Genomic DNA, 9488 nt, shown 5'->3' on the forward strand with positions numbered 1-9488 from the left:
TGAATATAATGTAACTGGAATATGCTTTATGCAAAAAGTGTCTTGTAAGGTATCATTACAAAACTTATAATCTACTGAGTGTGTTCAATCTATTTGTATGAATGTATCGTTCTTGCATCTGAAGCTAGAAATATGAAGTATTACTCTGAAGTCGTATTGGAATCATGCTAAGTGTGGGCCCTTAATGGTGGCTTGGAATCTTGATGGCTCTCATTTACTAGGACAATTGGTTGTGATGGCTCTGTTTACTTGCAAGCCTTTCTGTGTTCCTGTGAGTCAGTCCAAGAAGAATGGAGGCTTGGGGGTCTCACAGAACATGTGACCGTGTCACCTGGTACTGGAATCCATCTTAAACCTGGTGCTTTTCCATTTAGAAGGAAGGGTGGGGACCCAGAAAGACAAAATACTACCACCTTATGCCAAAGATATAAAAGGGGATGGAACAGAACAAAAGAAGCTGCCTGTCATGAGAAATCTCCTAGTTACCTCCTGAGCTTGAACAAACCAGGACTGTACTGGGGAAAGGATTGGGCTCAGACTACAAAGGAGTCTAGTCTGTGAAAGAAGTTTATTGGAACATCTGAGGGTGAGATTTACCTGTATTCAGTTTCTTAATGTATTAGGCCTCGGCTTGCGTGTTTTGTTTTATTTTGCTTGGTAACTTACTTTGTTCTGTCTGTTATTACTTGAAACTACTTAAATCCTACTTTTTATACTTAATAAAATCACTTTTGTTTATTGATTAACGCAGAGTAAGTGATTAATGCCTGGGGGAGCAAACAGCTGTGCATATCTCTCTATCAGTGTTATAGAGGGCGGACAATTTATGAGTTTACCCTGTATAAGTTTTATACAGAGTAAAACGGATTTATTTGGGGTTTGGATCCCATTGGGAGCTGGGTGTCTGGGTGCTGGAGACACTTGGAGTACTTGCTGAGCTGTTTTCTGTTATGTCTGCAGCTTTGGGGGCGTGGTTCAGACCCTGGGTCTGTGTTGCAGCAGACTAGCGTGTCTGGCTCAACAAGGCAGGGTTCTTGAGTCCCAATCTGGCAGGGAAAATGGGCTCAGAGGTAGTTTCAGCACATCAAGTGACAGTCCCAAGGGGGTCTCTGATCGAACCCGTCACAAGGTCCTGGTGACTTGAAGACATCTAATTTGTCTAAGTAATTTTTAACATGTTCTTTCCTATTTTAGCGTCTTCTGAACCTACCTCATTTTCACTGGTATTCACAACGTTAAACATTCAATCACTACCAACCTTCTTAGTGAAAACCAAAACAAAGTCATTAAGCACCTCTGCCATTTCCACATTTTCTGTTATTGCTTTTCCCCCAGCATTGAGTAACATGCCTACCCTGTCCTTGGTTTTCCTTTTGCTTCTAATGTATTTGTAGAATGTTTCTTGTTACCCCTTATGTCTCTAGCTAATTTGATCTCATTTTGTGCCTTGGCCTTTCTAATTTTGTCCCTACATACTTGTGTTATTTGTTTATATTCATCCTTTGTAATTTGACCTAGTTTCCACTTTTTGTAGGACTCTTTTTTGATTTTTAGATCATTGAAGATCTCCTGGGTAAGCCAGAGTGGTCTCTGGCCAGACTTCCTGTCTTTCCTACGCAGTGGGATAGTTTGCTCTTGTGCCCTTAATAATGTCTCTTTGGATAACTGCCAGCTGTCTTCTATTGTTTTTCCCTTAGACTTGCTTCCCACTGGATCTTACCTACCAACTCCTTGAGATTGCTAAAGTCTGCCTTCTCGAAATCCATTGTCTTTATATTGTTGTTCTCCCTCCTACCATTCCTTAGAATAATGAACTCTGTCATTTCATGATCACTTTCACCCAAGCTGCCTTCCACTTTCAAATTCTCAACCGGTTCCTCCCTATTTGTCAAAATCAAATCTAGAACAGCCTCTCCCCATTAGCTTTCTCCACCTTCTGAAATAAAAAATTGTCTCCAATACATTCCAAGAATTTATTGGATTATCTGTGCCCTGCTGTGTTATTTTGCCAACAGATGTCTGTATCCTGTATTTTGGATGATTTTCTTAGTTTTTTAAAAAAAGCCTCATCCACCTCTTCTTCCTGGTTAGGTGGTCTGTAGTAGACCCCTACCATGACATCGCCCTTGTTTTTTGCCTCTTTTATCCTTACCCAGAGACTTTCAACAAGTCTATCTCCTATTTTCATCTCCATCTCAGTCCAAGTGCACACCTCCTCCCTTTTTCCCCTGCCTGTCCTTCCTGAGCAAGCTGTGCCCTTCTATACCAATATTCCAGTCATGTGTATTTTACCACCAGGTCTCTGTGATGCCACCCATGTCATAGTTGTGTTTATTTACTAGCATTTCAAGTTCTTCCTGCTTATTCCCCATACTTCTCACATTAGTATACAGACACCTAAGATACTGATTTGATTTCTACCCGCTCCCCTGTTCTGTCTTGTCTCTCCTTTATCCCTGCTATAACAGCCCGAAATTCTGAACCTTCTCCCAGGTCTCCATTTTCTTGACTTGCCTGTGGGTTTTGGTCTCTTGCCCTCTTCGAACCTAGTTTAAAGCCCTCCTCACTAGGTTAGCCAGTCTGTATCCAAATATGCTCTTCCCCTTCCTAGATAAGTGGACCCCATCTCTGCTTAGCAGACCTTCTTCCTGGAACAGCATCCTGTGGGTCAAAGAAGCCAAAGCCCTCCTGGTGACACCGTCTTCGCAGCCAGGCATTCACCACCATAAAACAGTCAGGCCCCAATATGCAACACCTTCCTCTTTGATCCAGTTCTCTCTTTCTCCCCTCCCTAATCTCATGATTTCATTGTGAGTGCAGTATGTGTCCAGCTTCACTCCCTCATTTATCTATTCTGTGCCAGCTTCTCTTCAGTCACAGCCTTTACTATTGAAGTGAGCCACATAGCTCCTGCTGCTGCTTCTTCCTGGTTTGAAAAAGTAATGGAATCAGGCAGAAGAGAGGAGTTGCTTGGCTAATGAATGCAGCAAGATTTCTGGCAGAGGAAAGGCAGGGCCAATTGCAAGTCACTTTAGAACATCAGTCCCAACTCAGCCCTTCCTCCCTGTGATCACAGAATCTGCTTTCTCCCAACCATAGCCCTCTCCTTCCCACAGGGGAAATCCTGGACATTAGTCATGTTCCACAGGAAATGGAACAGATTTCTAAGCATGAAAAGGGTGCTGTTTGGGGATTTAAGCCTAGATTTAGAGTGCAGGAAAAAAGGATTTACAGAATGTAATATTAATAGACATATTTTCATAGAATCAGAGAAATGTAGGACTGGAAGGGACCTTGATAGGTCATCTAGTCCGGTCCCCTGCACTGAGGCAGGACTAAGTATTATCTAGATCATCCCTGACAGGTGTTTGTCCAACCTGCTCTTAAAAACCTCCATTGATGGAGATTCCACAACCTCTCTAGGTAATTTGTCCCAGTGCTTAACTACTCTGACAGTTTGGAAGCTTTTCCTAATGTCCAACTTAAATCTCCTTGCTGCAATTTAAGCCCATTACTTCTTGTCCTGTCCTCAGTGGATAAGGAGACTAATTTATCACCCTCCTCTTTGTAACAACCTTTTATGTACTTTGAAGACTGTTATCAGGTGTCTCTCCCTCCCCCCATCAGTCTTCTTATCTCCAGACTAAAGAAGCCCAACTTTTTCAATCTGTCCTCGTAGGTCATGCTTTCTAGACATTGTATCACTTTTGTTGCTCTCCTCTGGACTTTCTCCAGTTTGTCCATGTGATGGGATGTGCTCCCCACACTCACTCTGAAGGGGTTAACATAGGCCAGAGGCGCCAGTTAACCTGTTAGGCTTCAAACCAGAGAACATCTGAGCTAAGAGGAAAGCCCTAAGTAAGGGAAGTTCCCTGTGCAGAAACAGGTGGGGCTTAATAAAACCAGAGCGCTGATAGGAGAAAGGAGGTACTCTGTTTACAATGGCACCAGTGTCACCGTGGGGCTGGGCCCAGACTCGGAAGGGGCCCTGGCACCCGGACTGTGGTCTCGCCCCCTGCTCCGCCCATGTTCCGCCCTGGCCCTGAGACCTCCACCCCTGCTCAGCCTCTTCCCCCCTGTGAGGCCCTGCCCACCGCTCACTCCTCTCCACCCCATTTCCCCCTGTCCCCCTGCTTGCTCCTCTCTGCTTCCTCCCACCCCTTGTCAGTGCTGGGAAGGGTCTTGGGGAAAAGAGGCCAAGTGTGAGTGGAGTAGGGTTGCCAGGTGTCCGGTTTTTGACCAGAATGCCCTGTCAAAAAGGGACCCTGGTGGCTCCAGTCAGCACCACTGACTGCTCCATTAAAAGTCCAGTTGGCGGGGCTGGCAGGCTCCCTACCTGGCTCCGCTCAGCTCCCAGAAGTGGCGACATGTCCCTCTGGCTCCTAGTTGGAGGGATGGCCAGAGGGGCTCTGCACATGCTGCCCCGGCCCCGTGCACCAGCGCTGCAGCTCCCATTGGCCGGGAACTGCAGCCAATGGGAGCTGTGGGGTGGTGCCTGTAGGCGGAGGAAGTGCGCACCATGCAGAGCTGCCTGGCCGCCCCTATGCCTAGGAGCCAAGGGACATGTTGCTGCTTCCGGGGAGCACCCTGAGGTAAGCACCATCTGGAGCCTGCTCCCCACATCCCCTCCCACACCCCAACCTCCTGCCCCAGCCCTGAGCCCCCTCCCACATCCAAACTCCCTCCTGGAGCCCGCACCCCCTCCCACACACCATAAGAATGGACATACTGGGTTAGACCAAAGGTCCATCTAGCCCAGTATCCTGTCTGCTAACAGTGGCCAATGCCAGGTGCCCCGGAGGGAAAGAACAGAACAGGTAATGCCCATTCCCAGCTCCTGGCAAACAGAAGCTAGGGACACTATCCCTGCCCATCCTGGCTAATAGCCATTGATGGACCTATCCTCCATGAATTTATCTAGTACCCCAATCCTCTGCCCCAGCCCTGAGCCCCGCACACAAACTCCCTCCTGGAGCCCACACCTCCTGCACCCCAACCTCCTGCATCCCAACCTCCTGCACCAGCCTGGATCCCCCTTCTGAACCCTAACACCGTCCCGGACCTTGCACCCCACATCCCCTCCTGCACTCCAACCCTCAGCCCTGAGCCCCCTCCCACACCATAACTCCCTGCTCCAGCCCTGAGCCTCCTCCCACACCCAAACTGCCTCCCATAGCCCATAAGAACACTGTAGTCTCTTTCTCTTCCTCTCCTAATCAAACATTCTTCAATACTATCTATGAACCCCAATCAGGGCCCTACTGTGCTAGACACTGTACAAAAACACACATAAGACAGTTCATCAATAACTATTAGCCAGGATGGTCAGGGATGCAAACCCACGATTTGGTTGTCCCTAAACCTCTGACTGCCAGAAGGTGGGACTGTATGACAGGGATCGATCACTCAATAATTTCCCTGTTCTCTTTACTCCTTCTGAAGCATCTGGCACCAGCCACTGTCAGAAGATGGGGTACTGGGCTAGAAGAACTACTGGTCTGACCCACTACAGACATTCTTATCTTCTTATCTAAGCACTCCCAGGCCATAATCAATATCTACTATTTTTCCCCCATGAAAATGTGATGATGTAATGATCTGAAGCTGCTGGCTCCAGGACCAAGTCTCCTCCAAACGTCACAAGCTTTGTCCACAATTGCAATGGGTCAGCATTATTTTGAATAGCAGGAAGCAACAGGTGTAGAGAATTAATACATAGGAATCCTTATGCCAGGATCAGGCAAAATTTTAATCCTAATCAGTTTCCCACACTGTTGTATCAAAGGCTGGAGCATCTGGGGAGATAGCAATGCATGAAGCCTACGGTCCAGACTGGGACATTAGTGAGAAAATCTTGGCCTGGAAGCCAGCATGAAATAAACTGGTCACAACAATCTCTATATTCTGAGGTAAGATTATTGGCATTTCACGCTTGCTGGTGCTAGGTCGGCCCAAGAGGAGCAAGCTTGGCTCAGAACCGCCCCCTGCAGGTGGGGCTTGAACTGTCACTTCCAACTGTCATAGAACCTTCTGGGCCCAACATTCTGCCTCTGAGTAAACAAGAGAGAGAGTCAAAACAAGCACCCCCCCCCGGGGGGGCTCTGAGGTCTCTGCCTTGTGTAATAATATGATGCCCCTGGATGAGGTGCCAGAGGCAGGGATTGAACCTGGGAAACCTGGATCAGAAAGGCTCTTTCCTCCCTCAGCTCAAAGCCAGAATCAAATTCATAAACGTCGATGTGCTCCAGACACTACTGGAAGCCAGAGAGGCACCAGTGACTTGTGTTACACCTGCATTACATAAAAACAGGACAAATGCATTGGAGGTTCTCAGTTCAATTGCCTCCAGCCACAGGTCCACATCCCCAGCACAAGGGCAAATATCAGCAACACAACAGATGCTTTTTGGCCTCTTTAGTGGCTTTCCCAGCATAAAATCTGACGCCTAGTGTGAAATATTTCCTCCTCCCTAGAGGTTGGTTGGGGATAGTATGAGGAAGCTTGTACTGCTGTTTCCTGGGCCTGTCCATATTCCATGGACAAATATAGGACTTCAGAGCTGGCAATCTGGTACTTTTCTTCAGTGTTTATTTCTATTTTAAAAATACATATATGAATATGGAAGAGTTATGGGATATGGAAGAGTTAAAAAAAAAAGAAGCAAAGTTATTTAAATGTGCCAGGAAAAATGAGTAAATCCAAGTAAGTATAATCTAATTCTGCTACCCTCATGTAACTCTGTTAACTTATGTGGGGTCTAAATTGAAGACAAAATTTGGCTCTCAACAGACATTTTCTTTTTCTGTGTTCCCTCTTTTCCCTTGGTCTCCCACTGTATTTTCAAATATCTCTCTGGGCTCTGCACCTTTTGTCATCCAATTGGTTTCTCAGCAACTGAGTTCTCTCTTTTTCTTATTTCCCCTCTGAATTCTTTTCCCCATGAACCTCTGTTTTTCTCTCTGGATCTTTTGCTCCTCCCTCTGTTGTCTGAACTGCTCAGCTGCTATTTCAAACTGTCATGGAATGAACTTTCAGACCCCAACAGTCCAGCTGCTTCTTTTTAAAGGGGCAACACCTGAAATACACTCTTGTTCAATGCCCATTCAGTGTTGTTTGACCAGCAGGTGAGGAGGAACATGTTACCTATTGTTAGAGAGAGGTATATGGCCCCACCTACCTTGGCAACTGTAAATTACATGAATTACATCCAGCAGCTGGATTCACCCTGCGGGAAAGCAGGTAGTCTTGCAGCTGTCCTCCCTCATGATTTAGCTTTCATTTGTGGTCTGGGCTCCCTGTGTCTTGCTGGTGGATGCTGCTGAGGTGATGTCCTGAACCTGCATGTTCTCTGCTCTCACCCTAGCCAGTGTCATCACTTTCTGGGTATTGCTGGCCTACTATTTGTGAGGAAGGTGCAGCTTCTTTCCACCAGGGAAACCTTCTCCCTTGTGTTCACACTGGCAGAATCTAGCCCATCTGCACACACTTTAAACTTGCTTGAGGCCAGACCAGGTAATACCAAGGACTGGCTGGCTGGTTTGGACAAGGTCAAAGGCTATTAAAACAGCTGTATTGTCCTTTGGTTGGAGCACCTGTATGAGACCCTAAGGTGGCTAAAATTCAGTTGTTTTTGCCATTGCACGGTGTGCTGGATACTTTGTAAATGCAAAGGGGCCAGTCCCTCCCCCCCCCCCCCCCCCGCATCCTTATCCAGACATTTCAGTGGGTATTTTGTGAACAGCCACTGGCCCCTGCAGCCACTATGCTGGAGCTCAGCTGTGCCCCATTTGGAGGAGAGACGATGTTCTCTGGTGGTGGGGGAGACAGAAGAAGGGAGTGGACGAGTGTGAGAAACAGCCACTCTACAAGTCGTGTTTTACCTCCCTGAGAGCAGTGTAAAATAGTGTACTGCCATGAGCAAGAGTAAGTCCTTGTCTGTCCTCCTCATTGTATATGGCTCCCATTACCGTAGCATCTGAGCACCTCACACTCTTCAATGTATTTACCCTGAAACCACCTGTAGGGCAGGGTAGGGGTAGGGCAGTCCTATTTTCCCCCATTTCACAGATGGGAATCTGAGGCACAGAGACTCTAAGAATCACACAGGACATCTGTGGGAAGCAGGGAATTTAATACAGGTTTGCCAAGCCCTAAACTAGTGCCCTAATCACTGCGCCATCCTTCCTCTTCCAGAATTTTTAGAAACTGTGGTGATATACTGATGAAGGAAATAGGCTTTAAGGCCAGTCCACGTCCCTCTCTATCCTTCACTCTCTGCCTGCAGGTTCACGTGTTCCAACTAGTCCTGCCATCAGTGCTTTACCAATCGTAACTAATTACGACATCTTGGTGAGGTAGGTATTATCCTCATTTTACAGATGGAGATACGGTGGCAGAGAGGAGTTTGGTGACTTTATCCAAGATTACACCATAAACCACTAGCAAAGCTGGAATAAGAATTCAGGAGTTCTTGGTTCTCACCACTAGCAGATGTTACCTCACCACTGTTCTCAAGGTCCAAAGAAAAGATGGTACAGGAATGTCATAATCCCTGATTTAGAAATGGTACATGAGGGTAACCAATGTTCCAAGTAACCCCCTGGCATCCAATCTGCATCAGGTTTAGCCATAAACATTTTCAAAATGAACAAGCCACCAGCCATAAGGTCTTCTCATTCCCCTGGAACTATGCCATTCCCTGGATGTCCTCATAGGTATGTTATGCCAATGTCTTTTGGCTTTCTCAAAGACAATCATGTTTTGGTTAGAATTCAGTTAATATATGGAGAATTGTTATATTGTGGGAGTTAAAAGAAGTTTAATAAAATCTGAGTGGACTGGATAGCTCAAGGGATTTGTGATGGATTACAGAATCGTTCACCTATAGCAGTTGATCCATTTAAGTCAATGAAAGTTTGTAATTGACTTCAGTATGCATAGAATCTAGCCTATAGATCACAAGTTTGAATGCAGCATGGGTCAATAGTGACTGAAAATTGCCGTTAAGGGGCCCTGGGTAAAAGTTTTAAATGCCTAAGTGATTTAGGGTCCTAAATCCTATTTACTTTCAGTGATTTGTATGGCTCCTTCTACCTTTCCAAATCAACTATAAACTACATCAATTACACTAACTTTCAATGGGATTAAGGCTTCTAAAACAGAGGCACTTTTGAAAATTTTAACCCTTATATGACATGAGATAAGTGATTCTCAGCTATGTTTGTTTCATCGCACCCTAAAGTGTGGTATGTGCTTCACAGACTTACAGTTAGACAGTTTCCTGTCCTGAAGATCTTTAAATTTAGTCAGTCAAAAAGGCAAAGGATGGAAGAGGAGATAGAAATATACAAGCAAGTGACTGAGGTGATATTGGGCACAACTCTTGTTAGGTCTACAATATTTTTTCTCCCTCCAGAACTATCTGCTTCCAGTTTCTACATATAGGGATTAATTAATTCATCCACCAATACATACCTTCCATAGGTGGG

The sequence above is a fragment of the Chelonia mydas genome, chromosome 1 (assembly GCF_015237465.2).
Source record: "Chelonia mydas isolate rCheMyd1 chromosome 1, rCheMyd1.pri.v2, whole genome shotgun sequence".
Taxonomy (NCBI): Eukaryota; Metazoa; Chordata; order Testudines; family Cheloniidae; genus Chelonia; species Chelonia mydas.